Source organism: Rhinoraja longicauda, chromosome 16 (genome assembly GCF_053455715.1).
Source record: "Rhinoraja longicauda isolate Sanriku21f chromosome 16, sRhiLon1.1, whole genome shotgun sequence".
Lineage (NCBI taxonomy): Eukaryota > Metazoa > Chordata > Chondrichthyes > Rajiformes > Arhynchobatidae > Rhinoraja > Rhinoraja longicauda.
Window position 1 is genome coordinate 9,563,310 of NC_135968.1, and position 14,154 is coordinate 9,577,463.

The following is a 14,154-nucleotide window of genomic DNA, read 5'->3' on the forward strand; positions in this document are numbered from 1 at the left end:
ACCTTCAACAAAAGCTACCCGACCATTATTAATGTGTTTCATGTGAGCCTGTGGACAGCTGTAAGGATATGCAGCAGGGAAATGGTGGGATCGCGGTTAATCCAGAAGCTCGGGTCGATGATCTGGAGACTAGGATGTGCAACCTGTTATCGTTTGCTGCCAACAGAAGTTAAAACAGAAATGTAGAAACCAAACTGCAGATGCTGGTTTGTACCAGAGACAGACGCAGAATGCTATAGTAACTCAGCGGAGGATCTGACAGCACCTCTGGAGAAAAAGGATAGGTGAAGTTTCGGGTCAGGACCCTTCTTCAGATTGAAAATAGGGGGTGGTGCGGGGAGGGTGATGAGCTAATTGGTCCAGGTCTTTTCTCGCCTCCAGATCTTCACCCCCTCCCCAATTCCCTACTTTAGGCCCTCCAAAACGTCACCCATCCTTTTTCTCCGGTGATACTCCCTGACCCGCGTTTTGTGTCTACCTTCAGAAGCCAAAAGAAGGTGGGGGAAACCTTTCTTTTAAAAAAAAATCTCTTCCTCGAGGCACGACTCGGCCACCCGGCGCTGCTCGGCCGCGGGAATTTCATCGCCCCGCGCAGCTCGGCCGCGGGACTTTTCATCGCCTGGCGCGGCTCGGCCGCGGGGCCTTCCAGCGCCCGGCGCGGCTCGGCCGCGGGATTTTTCATCGCACGGCTCGGCCGCGGGGCCTTCCAGCGCCCGGCGCGGCTTGGCCGCGGGACTTTTCATCGCACGGCTCGGCCGCGGGGCCTTCCAGCGCCCGGCGCGGCCGCGGGACTTTTCATCGCCCAGCGCGGCTCGGCCACGGGACTTTTCATCGCCCAGCGCGGCTCAGCCGCGGGACTTTTCATCGCCGGCACGGCTCGGCCGCGGGACTTTTCATCGCCGGCGCGGCTCGGCCGCGGGACTTTTCATCGCCGGTGCGGCTCGGCCGCGGGACTTTTCATCGCCCGGCGCGGCTTGGCCTTCCATCTCCTTGCGGGGGGGCTGCGCGAGTCGGCAGAAGTCGAACTATCTGTCCGTGGGAGAAGCATGGGGGAGGAGAGAAGACATTTTTTGCCTTCCATCACAGTGAGGGGGTGTCTGGAGGAGTCACTGTGATGGATGTTTGTGTTAAAATTGTGTGTCTTGTGTCTTTTGCTCTGTACTGTTGTGGCTGTGTGGCAAATGATTTTCGTTCAATTAATTTTGAATGACAATAAAGGTAATTCAGATTCAAATTCAGATTCAGATGTGACATTCTTTCTCAACCATCATCTGCAGTTTTTGCTTCTAAATTAGCTGACTGGTTTGCCACATATTTTAGTCCAATTACATTAGGAGTTTGGGACCTGCAAATAGAGCTAGCAATCAGGCAAATAGTTTAGTTTCGTTGAGTTCAGAGATACAGTGTGGACACAGGCCCTTCGGCCCATCGAGTCCGTGCCGACCAATTAACATGCCGTACACTAGTTCAACCCGACACACTAGGGACAATTTGCAGAAGGCAATAAACCGACAAACCTGCACGTCTTTGGAGTGTGGGAGGAAACCGGAGCACCCGGAGAAAACCCATGTGGTCACAGGGAGAACGTACAAACTCCGCACAGACAGCGCCCGTGGTCAGGATTGAACTCGGGTCTCCGGCGCCGTGAGGCAGCAACTCTACCGCTGCGCTACTGTGCAGTTATCGTTTAGTTGTCAAGCAGGAAAAATAATTTCTATTATACCTCATTATACCTCAGGCCCATGAAGCAATTTTCTGAAGTAAACTCTAAATTGAACGGCATTGAATAGCTGAATTAAACCATCATTGGCCTCTATCGGTGAAGTGCTCTCCCACAATGTGTCTCTACTTTTACTTTACTAATTGGTTCTTTTTGAACATTAAGGCTGCAGAAGCACAACTCCAGTGATTAGGAAACAATTTAAAAAAAAACCCCAGGGTGATGTTCTGATCAATATGCTTCTAGGACACAGCAATTGAACAGTTCAGATTATTAGTAATTTCACAGCTCCGGGAGCTACACTTCACAGCTACATAAACATCAAGAACCTCCACTTGCATCTTCAATAGTCACAAAAGCATAGAAACATAGAAAAATAGGTGCAGGAGAAGTCCATTCGGCCCTTCGAGCCAGCATTCAATAGGATCATGGCTGATCATCGAAAATCAGTACCCCGTTCCTGCTTTTCCCCCATATCCCTTGATTCCTTTAGCCCTCAGATCTATATCTAATTCTCTCTTGAAAACATCCAGTGAATTGGCCTCCGCTGCCTTCTGTGGCAGAGAATTCCACAGATTCACAACTCTCTGGGTGAAAAGGTTTTTCCTCATCTCAGTCCTAAATGCCCTACCCCTTATTCTTCAACTGCGACCCCTGGTTCTGGACAAAGTGACTGGAAAGCAGTGACGCTAGATCTAAGCTAGCCGTACTTAGAATCTCACAGGTGGCTTGGAGCTTTTGGGCCTCTTATTAAAGAAGGACGGCACAGTGGCACAGCAGGTAGAGTCATAGTCATAGAGTGATACAGTGCGGAAACAGGCCCTTCGGCCCAACTTGCCCATACCGGCCAACAATGTCCCAGCTACCCTAGTCCCACCTGCCTGCACTTGGTCCATAACCCTCCAAACTTGTCCAATCCATGTACCTGTCCAACTGTTTCTTAAACGATGGGAGAGTCCCAGCCTCACCTACCTCCTCTGGCAGCTTGTTCCGTACACCCGCCACCCTCTGTGGTAAAGTTACCCCTCGGATTCCTATTAAATCTTTTCCCCTTCACCTTTAACCTGTGTCCTCTGGTCCTCGATACCCCTACTCTGGGTAAAAGACTGTGCATCTACCCGAACTATTCCTCTCATGACCTCACTAGGTTAATTCCCGGAATGGCGGGACTGTCGTATGTTGAAAGACTGGAGCGGCTAGGCTTGTATATACTGGAATTTAGAAGGATGAGAGGGGATCTTATCGAAACGTATAACATTATTAAGGGGTTGGACACGTTAGAGGCAGGAAACATGTTCCCAATGTTGGGGGAGTCCAGAACCAGGGGCCACAGTTTAAGAATAAGGGGTAGGCCATTTAGAACGGAGATGCGGAAAAACTTTTTCAGTCAGAGAGTTGTAAATCAGTGGAATTCACTGCCTCAGAAGGCAGTGGAGGCCAATTATCTGAATGGATTCAAGAGAGAGCTAGATAGAGCTCTTAAGGATAGCGAAGTCAGGGGGTATGGGGAGAAGGCAGGAACGGGGTACTGATTGAGAATGATCAGCCATGATCACATTGACTGGTGGTGCTGGCTCGAAGGGCCGAATGGCCTACTCCTGCAGCTATTGTATATTGATTTTATAGAGCTGCTGCCTCACAGTGCCAGAGACCCGAGTTCGATCTTGACCACAAGTGCTGGTCTGTGCGGGACTGGTGAGACTCTCTATAAACTTTGTTAAAAATTTGTCAAGGTAATTTTGTGACATTTCTCACGCTGTTTTAAGGGGCTGGCACCAATGATGAGGTACTCAGTTGACAAATAGGAGGCTACAAATTTAAGGATGCTCAATATTTTTGTTGGAAGTCAGATATTTTTCCAGCACAATCTAAGAGCGATGCTTCGTTCAGGTAACAACTCTCTACTTTATTTTTCTCCACCTATTCTTCAGTTTCCAGTCTGAAGAAGGGTCTCGACCCGAAACGCCACCCATTCCTTCTGTCCCGCTGTGTTACTCCAGCATTTTGTGTCTCCCTCAGTTTCCAGTAGTGGGAGAGTCTTGGATCAGCGGTCATAGACAATAGACAATAGGTGCAGGAGGAGGCCATTCGGCCCTTCGAGCCAGCAACGCCATTCAACGTGATATCATATCATATATATACAGCCGGAAACAGGCCTTTTCGGCCCTCCAAGTCCGTGCCGCCCAGCGATCCCCGCACATTAACACTATCCTACACCCACTAGGGACAATTTTTACATTAACCCAGCCAATTAACCTACATACCTGTACGTCTTTGGAGTGTGGGAGGAAACCGAAGATCTCGGAGAAAACCCACGCAGGTCACGAGGAGAACGTACAAACTCCTTACAGTGCAGCACTCCGGCGCTGCTCATGGCTGATCATTCACAATCAGTACCCCGTTCCTGCCTTCTCCACATACCCCCTGACTCCACTCTCCTTAAGAGCTCTATCCAGCTCTCTCTTGAATGCATTCAGAGAATTGGCCTCCACTGCCTTCTGAGGCAGAGAATTCCACAGATTCACAACTCTCTGACTGAAAAAGTTTTTCCTCATCTCTGTTCTAAATGGCCTACCCCTTATTCTTAAACTGTGGCCCCTTGTTCTGGACTCCCCCAACACTGGGAACATGTTTCCTGCCTCTAACGTGTCCAACCCCTTAATAATCTTATACGTTTCGATAAGATCTCCTCTCATCCTTCTAAATTCCAGTGTATACAAGCCTAGTCGCTCCAGTCTTTCAACATATGAAAGTCCCGCCATTCCGGGACTTAACCTAGTAAACCTACGCTGCACACCCTCAATAGCCTCAGAAGAAAAGGACGTACCTTTAGAAAGGAGATGAGGAGGAATTTCTTTCATCAGAGGATGGTGAATCAGTGGAGTTCACTGCCACGGACGGCTGTGGAGGCCAAGTTAATGGATATTTTTAAGGTTCAGATTGATAGATTTTTTTCCACCCACTAACTCTTCATAGGTCTTTTTTTTTTGGTCGGACCTCAATCTTTAGATGCCCAAAGACCTAAGATTTTACCTCATGAACCATGGTGGAGTTTCCAGTCTAAGAGCGTCTTGTTTTTGTGGTGAATTAGTCCCTGGTTCTGCTCGACACTCCAATCAAACTAACCCAGGACTTCTCCGGCGGAGAGGCCAAGAGTCTCTTCACAGCTAATAATATTAATACGATATGATATGGGAGAACTTTATTTATCCCAGGGGGAAACTGATCTGCCAACGGTCGTAAAACACAAGATTCACGAAACATTAAATTAAAGTAGACCTGGATCACCCACTGTACCACACAACCCTGAAAAAGGCAGGCTTAGCTTTCAGTTGAAGTTGAGGGTCTTACTGTTTCCTCAGGAGGCATGATATGACATGGTAGGGGCGGCACGGTGGCGCAGCGGTAGAGCTGTTGCCTTACAGCACTTGCAGCGCCGGAGACCCGGGTTCGACCCCAACTACGGGTGCTGTCCGTACAGAGTCTGACTAAAGAAATTTCTCCTCCTCTCCTTCCTAAAAGAACGTACTTTTAATTCTGAGGCTACCACCTCTAGTCCTAGACATGGCATCCCTGTGTGGTACCTCAGCTGCACGGAGGCAGAGAGGAAAGCTCTCCAGCGGGCAGTCCATAGAGCTCAGAGGACCATCGGAACACAGCTACCAGCCTTGGAGGGCATCTACAACACACGATGCCTCAGAAAAGCCACCGGCATCCACAAAGACTCTTCACACCCCTGCAACAGTCTGTTCGAACTTCTACCATCGGGCAGACGATACAAGGCCTTCTACGCCCGCACCTCCAGACTCAGGAACAGCTTCATCCCCAGGGCCATAGCTGCTATGAACCAATCCTGCTGAGCCGGATGGCCACATCGCACAGTGATCCGGCACAGATCTACTTGCACTTTATTCTGTTTTAAAACTGTTCCAATTTGTTTCATTGGGCTGTTTAAATGAATACTGACTAGCTAATTAAATTATTGCATCGTATGGAAGTCACATTCCCAATCTCGTTGTACCCCTGTACAATGACAATAAAGATATATTGTATTGTATTGTAGACTCTCCCACTAGTGGAATCATCCTCTCCACATCCACTCTATCCAAGCCTTTCACTGCTCTGCACGTTTCAACGAGGTCCCCCCTCATTCTTCTAAACTCCAGCGAGTACAGGCCCAGTGTCATCAAACGCTCATCATAGGTCAACCTACTCATTCCTGGGATAGTTCTTGTAAACCTCCTCTGGACCCTCTCCAGTGCCTGCACATCCTTCCTCAGATATGGTGCTCAATATTGCTCACTATATTGGTCACATCTCGGGAGAAAAGTAATAGGTGATGTTTTGGGTCGAGACTCCTTCTTATGGAAGATAAATGTTTACTGTCCACCGCCAGAGCCCAGGTTTGTTCCTGACTGCGGGTGTTGTCTGTACAGTGTTTGAACGTTCTCCCCGTGACCGCGTGGGTTCTCTCATAGAAACATGGAAACATAGAAAATAAGTGCGGGAGTAGGCCATTCAGCCCTTCGAGCCAGCACCGCCATTCAATATGATCATGGCTGATCATCCAACTCAGTATCCCGTACCTGCCTTCTCTCCATACCTTTAGCCACAAGGGCCACATCTAACTCCCTCTTAAATATAGCCAATGAACTGGTCTCAACTACCTTCTGTGGCAGAGAATTCCACAGATTCACCACTCTCTGTGTGAAAAAAAACGTTCTCATCTCGGTCCTAAAAGACTTCCCCCTTATCCTTAAACTGTGACCCCTTGTTCTGGACTTCCCCAACATCGGGAACAATCTTCCTGCATCTAGCCTGTCCAACCCCTTAAGAATTTTGTAAGTTTCTATAAAATCCCCCCTCAATCTTCTAAATTCCAGCGAGTACAAGCCGAGTCTATCCAGTCTTTCTTCATATGAAAGTCCTGCCATCCCAGGAATCAATCTGGTGAACCTTCTCTGTACTCCCTCTATGGCAAGAATGTCTTTCCTCCTGGTGCTCCGGTTTCCCCGCCCCGCCCCACTCCAAAGAGGGGCAGGTTTGTCGGTTAATTGGCTTCTATAAATTGTCCCCAGTGTGTGTAGGATAGAGCTAGTATATGGGGTGATCGCTGGCTGGCACAGACTCGGTGGGCCGAAGGGCCTGCTTCCACTCTGTATCCCTACAATTAAAACTACAAACGCACTTACAACGTTCGGAACAACAATCAGGCGGATGAAACAATAGAAAAGTTTACAAAGTTAGATCTATATTTGGGTTGAAAAAAAAAATTGGGTAATGAATGCAGTGAATTAAAGAATTCTGCAATTTAATTATGCTGCTGACAGAGCATGTTTAAAGTAATTTGCTCCACTGTAGCAGTGAAAAGCATATATAAAATAAATAAATATGCTCAGAATTCATTAAAAAGCAATTTCAGCAAGTTGCAAGCTGTAGTGAAATATATGGTTCTCTCCAAAGAATTTTAATAAAGCAAACCAAAAAAAAGTAAGCATGTCGAAATTCAAGTCAGGATTATAAGATTATTAAGGGGTTGGACACGTTAGAGGCAGGAAACATGTTCCCATTGTTGGGGGAGTCCAGAACAAGGGGCCACAGTTTAAGAATAAGGGGTAGGCCATTTAGAACGGAGATGAGGAAGAACTTTTTCAGTCAGAGAGTGGTGAAGGTGTGGAATTCTCTGCCTCAGAAGGCAGTGGAGGCCAATTCTCTGAATGCATTCAAGAGAGAGCTGGATAGAGCTCTTAAGGATAGCGGAGTCAGGGGGTATGGGGAGAAGGCAGGAACGGGGTACTGATTGAGAATGATCAGCTATGATCACATTGAATGGCGGTGCTGGCTCGAAGGGCCGAATGGCCTCCTCCTGCACCTATTGTCTATTGTCGACTCTGTAATTAAGTTTATTTAGGGGTTTATTTTAGTTGAGAGAGACAGCGCGGAAACAGGCTCTTCGGCCCGCCTAGCCCGTGCCGACCGGCGGCCATCTGTACATTAGTTCCATCTTGCGCACTTTACAGGAGCCAATTTAACCCACAAGCCTGGACATCTTTGGCAGACTGGGGTAACTCAGCGGGTCAGGCAGCATCTCAGGGGAGAAGGAATGTGTGACGTTTCGGGTTGAGACCCTTCTTCAGAACACCCTTTAATTCTGAGGCGATGGCCTCTAGTGCTAGAATCTCCGACTAGTGGAAACATCCTCTGCACATCCACTCTGTCCAAGCCTTTCGCTGTTTGGTACGTTTTTGTAAGCTCTCCCCGTGACCTGCGTGGGTTTTCTCTGAGATCGGTTCCCAGCCACACTCCACAGACGTACAGGGTTTCTATGTTCATTGGCTTGGTATCAATGTAAAATTATCCCTAGTGGAGGGAACGGGAACTGTAACATTGTCTCTCCCGAACGGAGGCGCGACCTTTGTTTCTGTGTGGTGTCTCCGTTCCCGCTGCGGCCTACCACCGGCCATGCACCTGGGACCACCCGGGCTCTGCGCTGCGATGCCTTCGGATGCTGCGGGAGCGGCTGTGACTCATCTCCGGAGGCTTCTGCGCGGGCCGCCTGGAAGTCGGAAACCCGCAGGCTCCTGGGTGGGGGCCGACATCGCGAGCTCCGGCAGCGGCAGCGTTTTCGCCCGCCCCGAATCGCGGGGCTTGGGTCGGCCAGCCGCGGACCTTTCACCATCCGGCGCGGCCTGGAATAGGCCGCGGGATTTTCTCCGTCTGGCGGGGGCTTCAATGTCGGGAGCCCCGACCGCCCCGACGTGGCAAATCCAACAGCCTGACCGCGGGAGAAGACGGCAGGGAATAGAAAAATACATTCTGGACTTCCATCACAGTGAGGAGGTGACTGGAGGAGACTCACTGTGATGGATGTTTCTTTTGTTTGGTGTTAGTTTATGATTCTATGTGTTATTGCATTTTTATTGATTATTCTTATTGGTCTTATTGTTGAACTGCGGGTAATGTTTCATCTCACTACACATTTATGTGTATGTGACAAATAAACGACTATTGACTATTGATTGATAGTGTGTGTAGGATAGTGTGAATGTGCGGGGATCACTGGTCGATGTGGAACTGGTGGGCCGGGGGGCCTGTTTCCGCGTCGTATCTCGGCACTACACTAAATTAAGCTCAGCTCAGCGGGTCAGGCAGCGTCTCTGAAGAAAAGGAAGAGGTGAAGTTTTCGGATCGAGACCGTTCTTCAGACTGAGAATCAGGGGGAGAGGCTATCATTGAACTAGCGTGTCAGTGCAGGCCACTGGATTGCCAGTCTGCTCACCGAACCGCTGTGACAGGATCGTGTGCAGTGATTTATGGACTGCTCTTTCCGTCGCCAGTGAAAGGTTCCTGGAAGAACATTAAATGGATGATGTTTTCGATGTGCAGGTGGACTCATTGAGACAAATAGGCTGCTGTGGTTGGCATCTTGCAAAGAGATGTCTTAGCCAAGCAACTGGCAGTAAAGGGCTGACATGGTGATTGATCGACGAAGGCAGTATCCGGAGCTGCTGGCTGTAAATGTTAAAGATAATATCATATCTCAAGAAAGGTGCCAAGAGGAATATTACCCTGAAGACTTGCATAACAAGTTTTCATCCGAAATACGACCCATCTAATCTGGTTACTCCGAAGCTGCCGTTCAGCATTATGTGCTGAGCCGCGCGGTCAACAGAGCAGCGGCTTGCAGATGATGCCTTAATTGACATTGATGCAGTGAAGTTCTTCACACTTACAGCTTCATGTTGGATTCTTGGCACAGGCTGACTGCAGATTGGGCCCCCTCCCTCAAACCCTTCAGAAACCATGCGTGGGAAGGAACCGCAGATGCCGGTTTAAACCAAAAAGCCGGAGTAACTCAGCGGGACAGGCAGTATAGACAATAGACAATAGACAATAGGTGCAGGAGTAGGTCATTCGGCCCTTCGAGCCAGCACCGCCATTCAATGTGATCATGGCTGATCATTCTCAATCAGTACCCCGTTCCTGCCTTCTCCCCATACCCCCTGACTCCGCTATCCTTAAGAGCTCTATCTAGCTCTCTCTTGAATGTATTCAGAGAATTGGCCTCCACTGCCCTCTGAGGCAGAGAATTCCACAGATTCACAACTCTCTGACTAAAAAAGTTTTTCCTCATCTCAGTTCTAAATGGCCTACCCCTTATTCTTAATCTGTGGCCCCTGGTTCTGGACTCCCCCAACATTGGGAACATGTTTCCTGCCTCTAACATGTCCAACCCCTTAATAATCTTATACGTTTCGATAAGATCCCCTCTCATCCTTCTAAACTCCAGTGTATACAAGCCTAGTCGCTCCAGTCTTTCAACATATGACAGTCCTGCCATTCCGGGAATTAACCTAGTAAACCTACGCTGCACGCCCTCAATAGCAAGAATATCCTTCCTCAAATTTGGAGACCAAAACTGCACACAGTACTCCAGGTGTGGTCTCACTAGGGCCCTGTACAACTGCAGAAGGACCTCTTTGCTCCTATACTCAACTCCTCTTGTTATGAAGGCCAACATTCCATTGGCTTTCTTCACTGCCTGCTGTACCTGCATGCTTCCTTTCAGTGACTGATGCACTAGGACACCCAGATCACGTTGTACGTCCCCCTTTCCTAACTTGACACCATTCAGATAATAATCTGCCTTCCTATTCTTACCACCAAAGTGGATAACCTCACACTTATCCACATTAAACTGCATCTGCCATGCATCCGCCCACTCCCACAACCTGTCCAAGTCACCCTGCAACCTCATAGCATCTTCCTCACAGTTCACACTGTCACCTAGCTTTGTATCATCGGCAAATTTGCTAATGGTACTTTTAATCCCATCATCCAAGTCATTGATGTATATTGTAAATAGCTGCGGTCCCAACACTGAGCCTTGCGGTACCCCACTAGTCACTGCCTGCCATTCTGAAAGGGACCCATTTATCCCCACTCTTTGCTTTCTGTCTGTCAACCAACTTTCTATCCATGTCAGTACCCTACCTCCAATACCATGTGCTCTAATTTTGCCCACCAATCTCCTATGTGGGACCTTGTCGAAGGCTTTCTGAGGTACACCACATCCACTGACTCTCCCCTGTCAATTTTCCTAGTTACATACTCAAAAAATTCCAGTAGATTAGTCAAGCACGATTTCCCCTTCGTAAATCCATGCTGACTCGGAATGATCCCGTTACTGCTATCCAAATGCTCCGCAATTTCGTCTTTTATAATTGACTCCAGCATCTTCCCCACCACTGATGTCAGACTAACTGGTCTATAATTTCCCGTTTTCTCTCTCCCTCCTTTCTTGAAAAGTGGGATAACATTAGCTACCCTCCAATCCACAGGAACTGACCCGGAATCTATAGAACATTGGAAAATAATTACTAATGCGTCCACAATTTCTAGAGCCACCTCCTTAAGCACCCTGGGATGCAGACTATCAGGCCTTGGGGATTTATCAGCCTTGAGTCCCATCAGTCTACCCAAAACTTTTTCCTGCCTAATGTGGATTTCCTCCAGTTCCTCTGTCACCCTAGGATCTCTGGCCACTAGAACATCTGGGAGATTGTTTGTATCCTCCTCAGTGAAGACAGATCCAAAGTACCGGTTCAACTCTTCTGCCATTTCCTTGTTCCCCATAATAAATTCCCCTGCTTCTGTCTTCAAGGGACCCACATTTGCCTTGACTATTTTTTTCCTCTTCACGTACCAAAAGAAGCTTTTACTATCCTCCTTTATATTATTGGCTAGTTTACCCTCGTACCTCATCTTTTCTCCCCGTATTGCCTTTTTAGTTATCTTCTGTTGCTCTTTAAAAGTGTCCCAATCCTCTGGCTTCCCACTCTTCTTTGCTATGTTATACTACTTCCCTTTTATTTTTATGTTGTCCTTGACTTCCCTTGTCAGCCACGGGTGCCTCTTACTCCCCTTAGAATCTTTCCTCCTCTTTGGGATAAATTGATCCTGCAACTTTTGCATTATTCCCAGGAATACCTGCCATTGCTGTTCCACAGTCTTCCCTGCTAGGACCTCCTTCCAGTCAATTTTGGCCAGCTCCTGCCTCATGCCTCTGTAATCCCCTTTGCTATACTGTAATACTGACACCTCCGATTTTCCCTTCTCCCTCTCCATTTGTAGAGTAAAACTTATCATATTGTGGTCACTGCCTCCTAATGGCTCATTTACCTCGAGTCCCCTTATCAGGTCAGGTTCAGGTATCTCTGGAGAGAAGGGATGGGCGATGTTTCGGTTCAAGAAGAAGGGTCTGACTTCGGTGGCGGGGAAGATGCTGGAGTCAGTTATCAAATTGATGCGCTTCAACCTTTGGCTGAGCGAAACCAGACCATGATGGAGAAGGGGAGGACGAACTCAATGATGGCAGTATAAAACTGGACCAACATTGCCTGTGGCAGATTGTGTTTTCTCAGCTGCCGCATGAAGTACATCCTCTGTTGGGCCTTTTTGACTGTGGAGTCGATGGTGCCCCCCCCCCATTTAAGGTCCCTGGAGATGATGGTTCCAAGGATAGATGACAGACTTTCAGACAGGAGGAATTTCTTCAGTCAGAGGGTGATGAATCTGTGGAATCCATTGCAGTAGAAGGCTGTGGAGGCCGTCAATTGATATTTTTGTGGCAGCGATAGATAGATTCTTGGTTAGCACGGGTATCAGAGGTTATGGGGAGAAGGCAGGAGAATGGGGTTAAAAGGGAGAGATAGATCAGCCATGATTGAATGGCGGAGTCGACTTGATGGGCCGAATGGCCTAATTCTGCTCCTAGAACCTATGAACTGATGATATCCATCTCCTCTGACAGGCGGACGTGGTAGCATAGTCAGAAACCTGGAGCTTCCTTCCAGTTTCGGAGCCAACATTTATCTTTCAAACAACGTCACAAGAACTAATTATCCGGTCGTTTATGTTTGTGGCAACCAGCTGTGTGCGCAAGTACTCTGTTGTGTTTCCCATATCATCTGGAAACTGCATTTCTGAATCAAGTAATTAGCTGCAAAACATTTTTGGAAGTCACAAAGAAAATCATAAAAATAAGGACTGCCACAAAGTGCTGGAGTAACCCAGCAGGTCGGGCAGCATCTTTGGAGAGCATGGATAGGTGACATTTTGGGCCAGGACCTTCTTCAGAATGATTGTAGGTGGGAGGGGCAGGAGAAAGCCTGGCATGTTATAGGTTGATAGAGGCGAGGAGTGATTTTGAGAGGCATCTTTTCTTAGAAAAGATTCATTTATAGAGCGGTGTGTATGAAAGTAGATAGAAAAACCTGGAGCTGAATGCTCTTAAGACAGTGGAATTGATAGTAGACTTTAGGAGAGCTCCCCCTCCCCTCCCCCCACTCACCATCAACAACGCCACAGTCACATCTGTGGAAATTCTCCAAACTCAAAAGAGTCCAAGGGTCTCTTTTAAATCCCAGAAAACAAGAGATATCGAGGGTGGCACGGTGGCGCAGCGGTCGAGTTGGTGACTTACAGGGCCAGAGACACGGGTTTGATCCTGACTATGGGTGTCGTCCTTGCGGAGTTCGTGCCTTCTGGGGAGAAGGCAGGGGAATGGGGTTAGGAGGGAGAGATAGATCAGCCGCGGTTGAATGGCGGAGTAGACTTGATGGGCCGAATGGCCTAATTCTACTCCTGTTCCTTACGATCTTCTCCCCGTGACCACATGGGTTTTCTCCGGGTGCTCCGGATTCCTCCCACATTCCAAAGACGTGCAGGGTTGTAGGTTAATGAGCTTCTGGAAATTGCTCCTAGTATGTAGGATGCGAAACTGGAATAACAGAGAACTAGAGTTGGGGGTGATTGTTCGTAGGCGTGGACTCACTGGGCCAAAGGGCCTGCTTGCATGCTGCATCTCTACATTCGAAAGTGAAGTCTAAATGAGGCTGAAGATAGACACATATAGCTGGAGTAACTCAGCGGGACAGGAGGCATTTCTGGAGAGAAGGACTGTGTGCCATTTTGGGTCGAGACCCTTCTTCAGTCTGACATACTGCCTTACAGCGCCAGAGACCCGGGTTCGATCCTGACTAAGGGTGCTGTCTGTCTCGAGTTTGTACGTTCTCCCCGTGACCTGCGTGCGTTTTTGTCCGAGATCTCCGGTTTCCTCCCACACTCCGAAGACGTACAGGTTTGTAGGCTAAATCTGCCTGGTATAATTGTAAATTGGCCCCAGTGTGTGTTAGGATAGCGTTAGTGTGCGGGGATCGCTGGTCGGTGCGGACTCGGTGGGCCGAAGGGCCTGCTTCCGCGCTGCATCCCAAAACGAAACTAAACTAAAATCTAATTCTGAAAATGCAAACTCCACAGGGAATTGCCCGGTTGGACTTCCATTAAGGTGCACATGATCCAGAAATGCTAGGTTCACTCTGCAAAAAAATTGCATTTTTCAATTGCAATGGCACAAAAATATCAATCAATTC

The 14,154-nt window shown here is 48.2% G+C and overlaps 1 protein-coding gene across 1 annotated transcript in view; it reads right to left on the reverse strand.

Moving 5' to 3' along the window:
* The window catches only part of pcdh15b (protocadherin-related 15b), a 1,128,636-nt gene that overhangs the window by 268,516 nt on the left and 845,966 nt on the right, over positions 1-14,154 (reverse strand). The gene's annotated exons all lie outside the window — the stretch shown is intronic.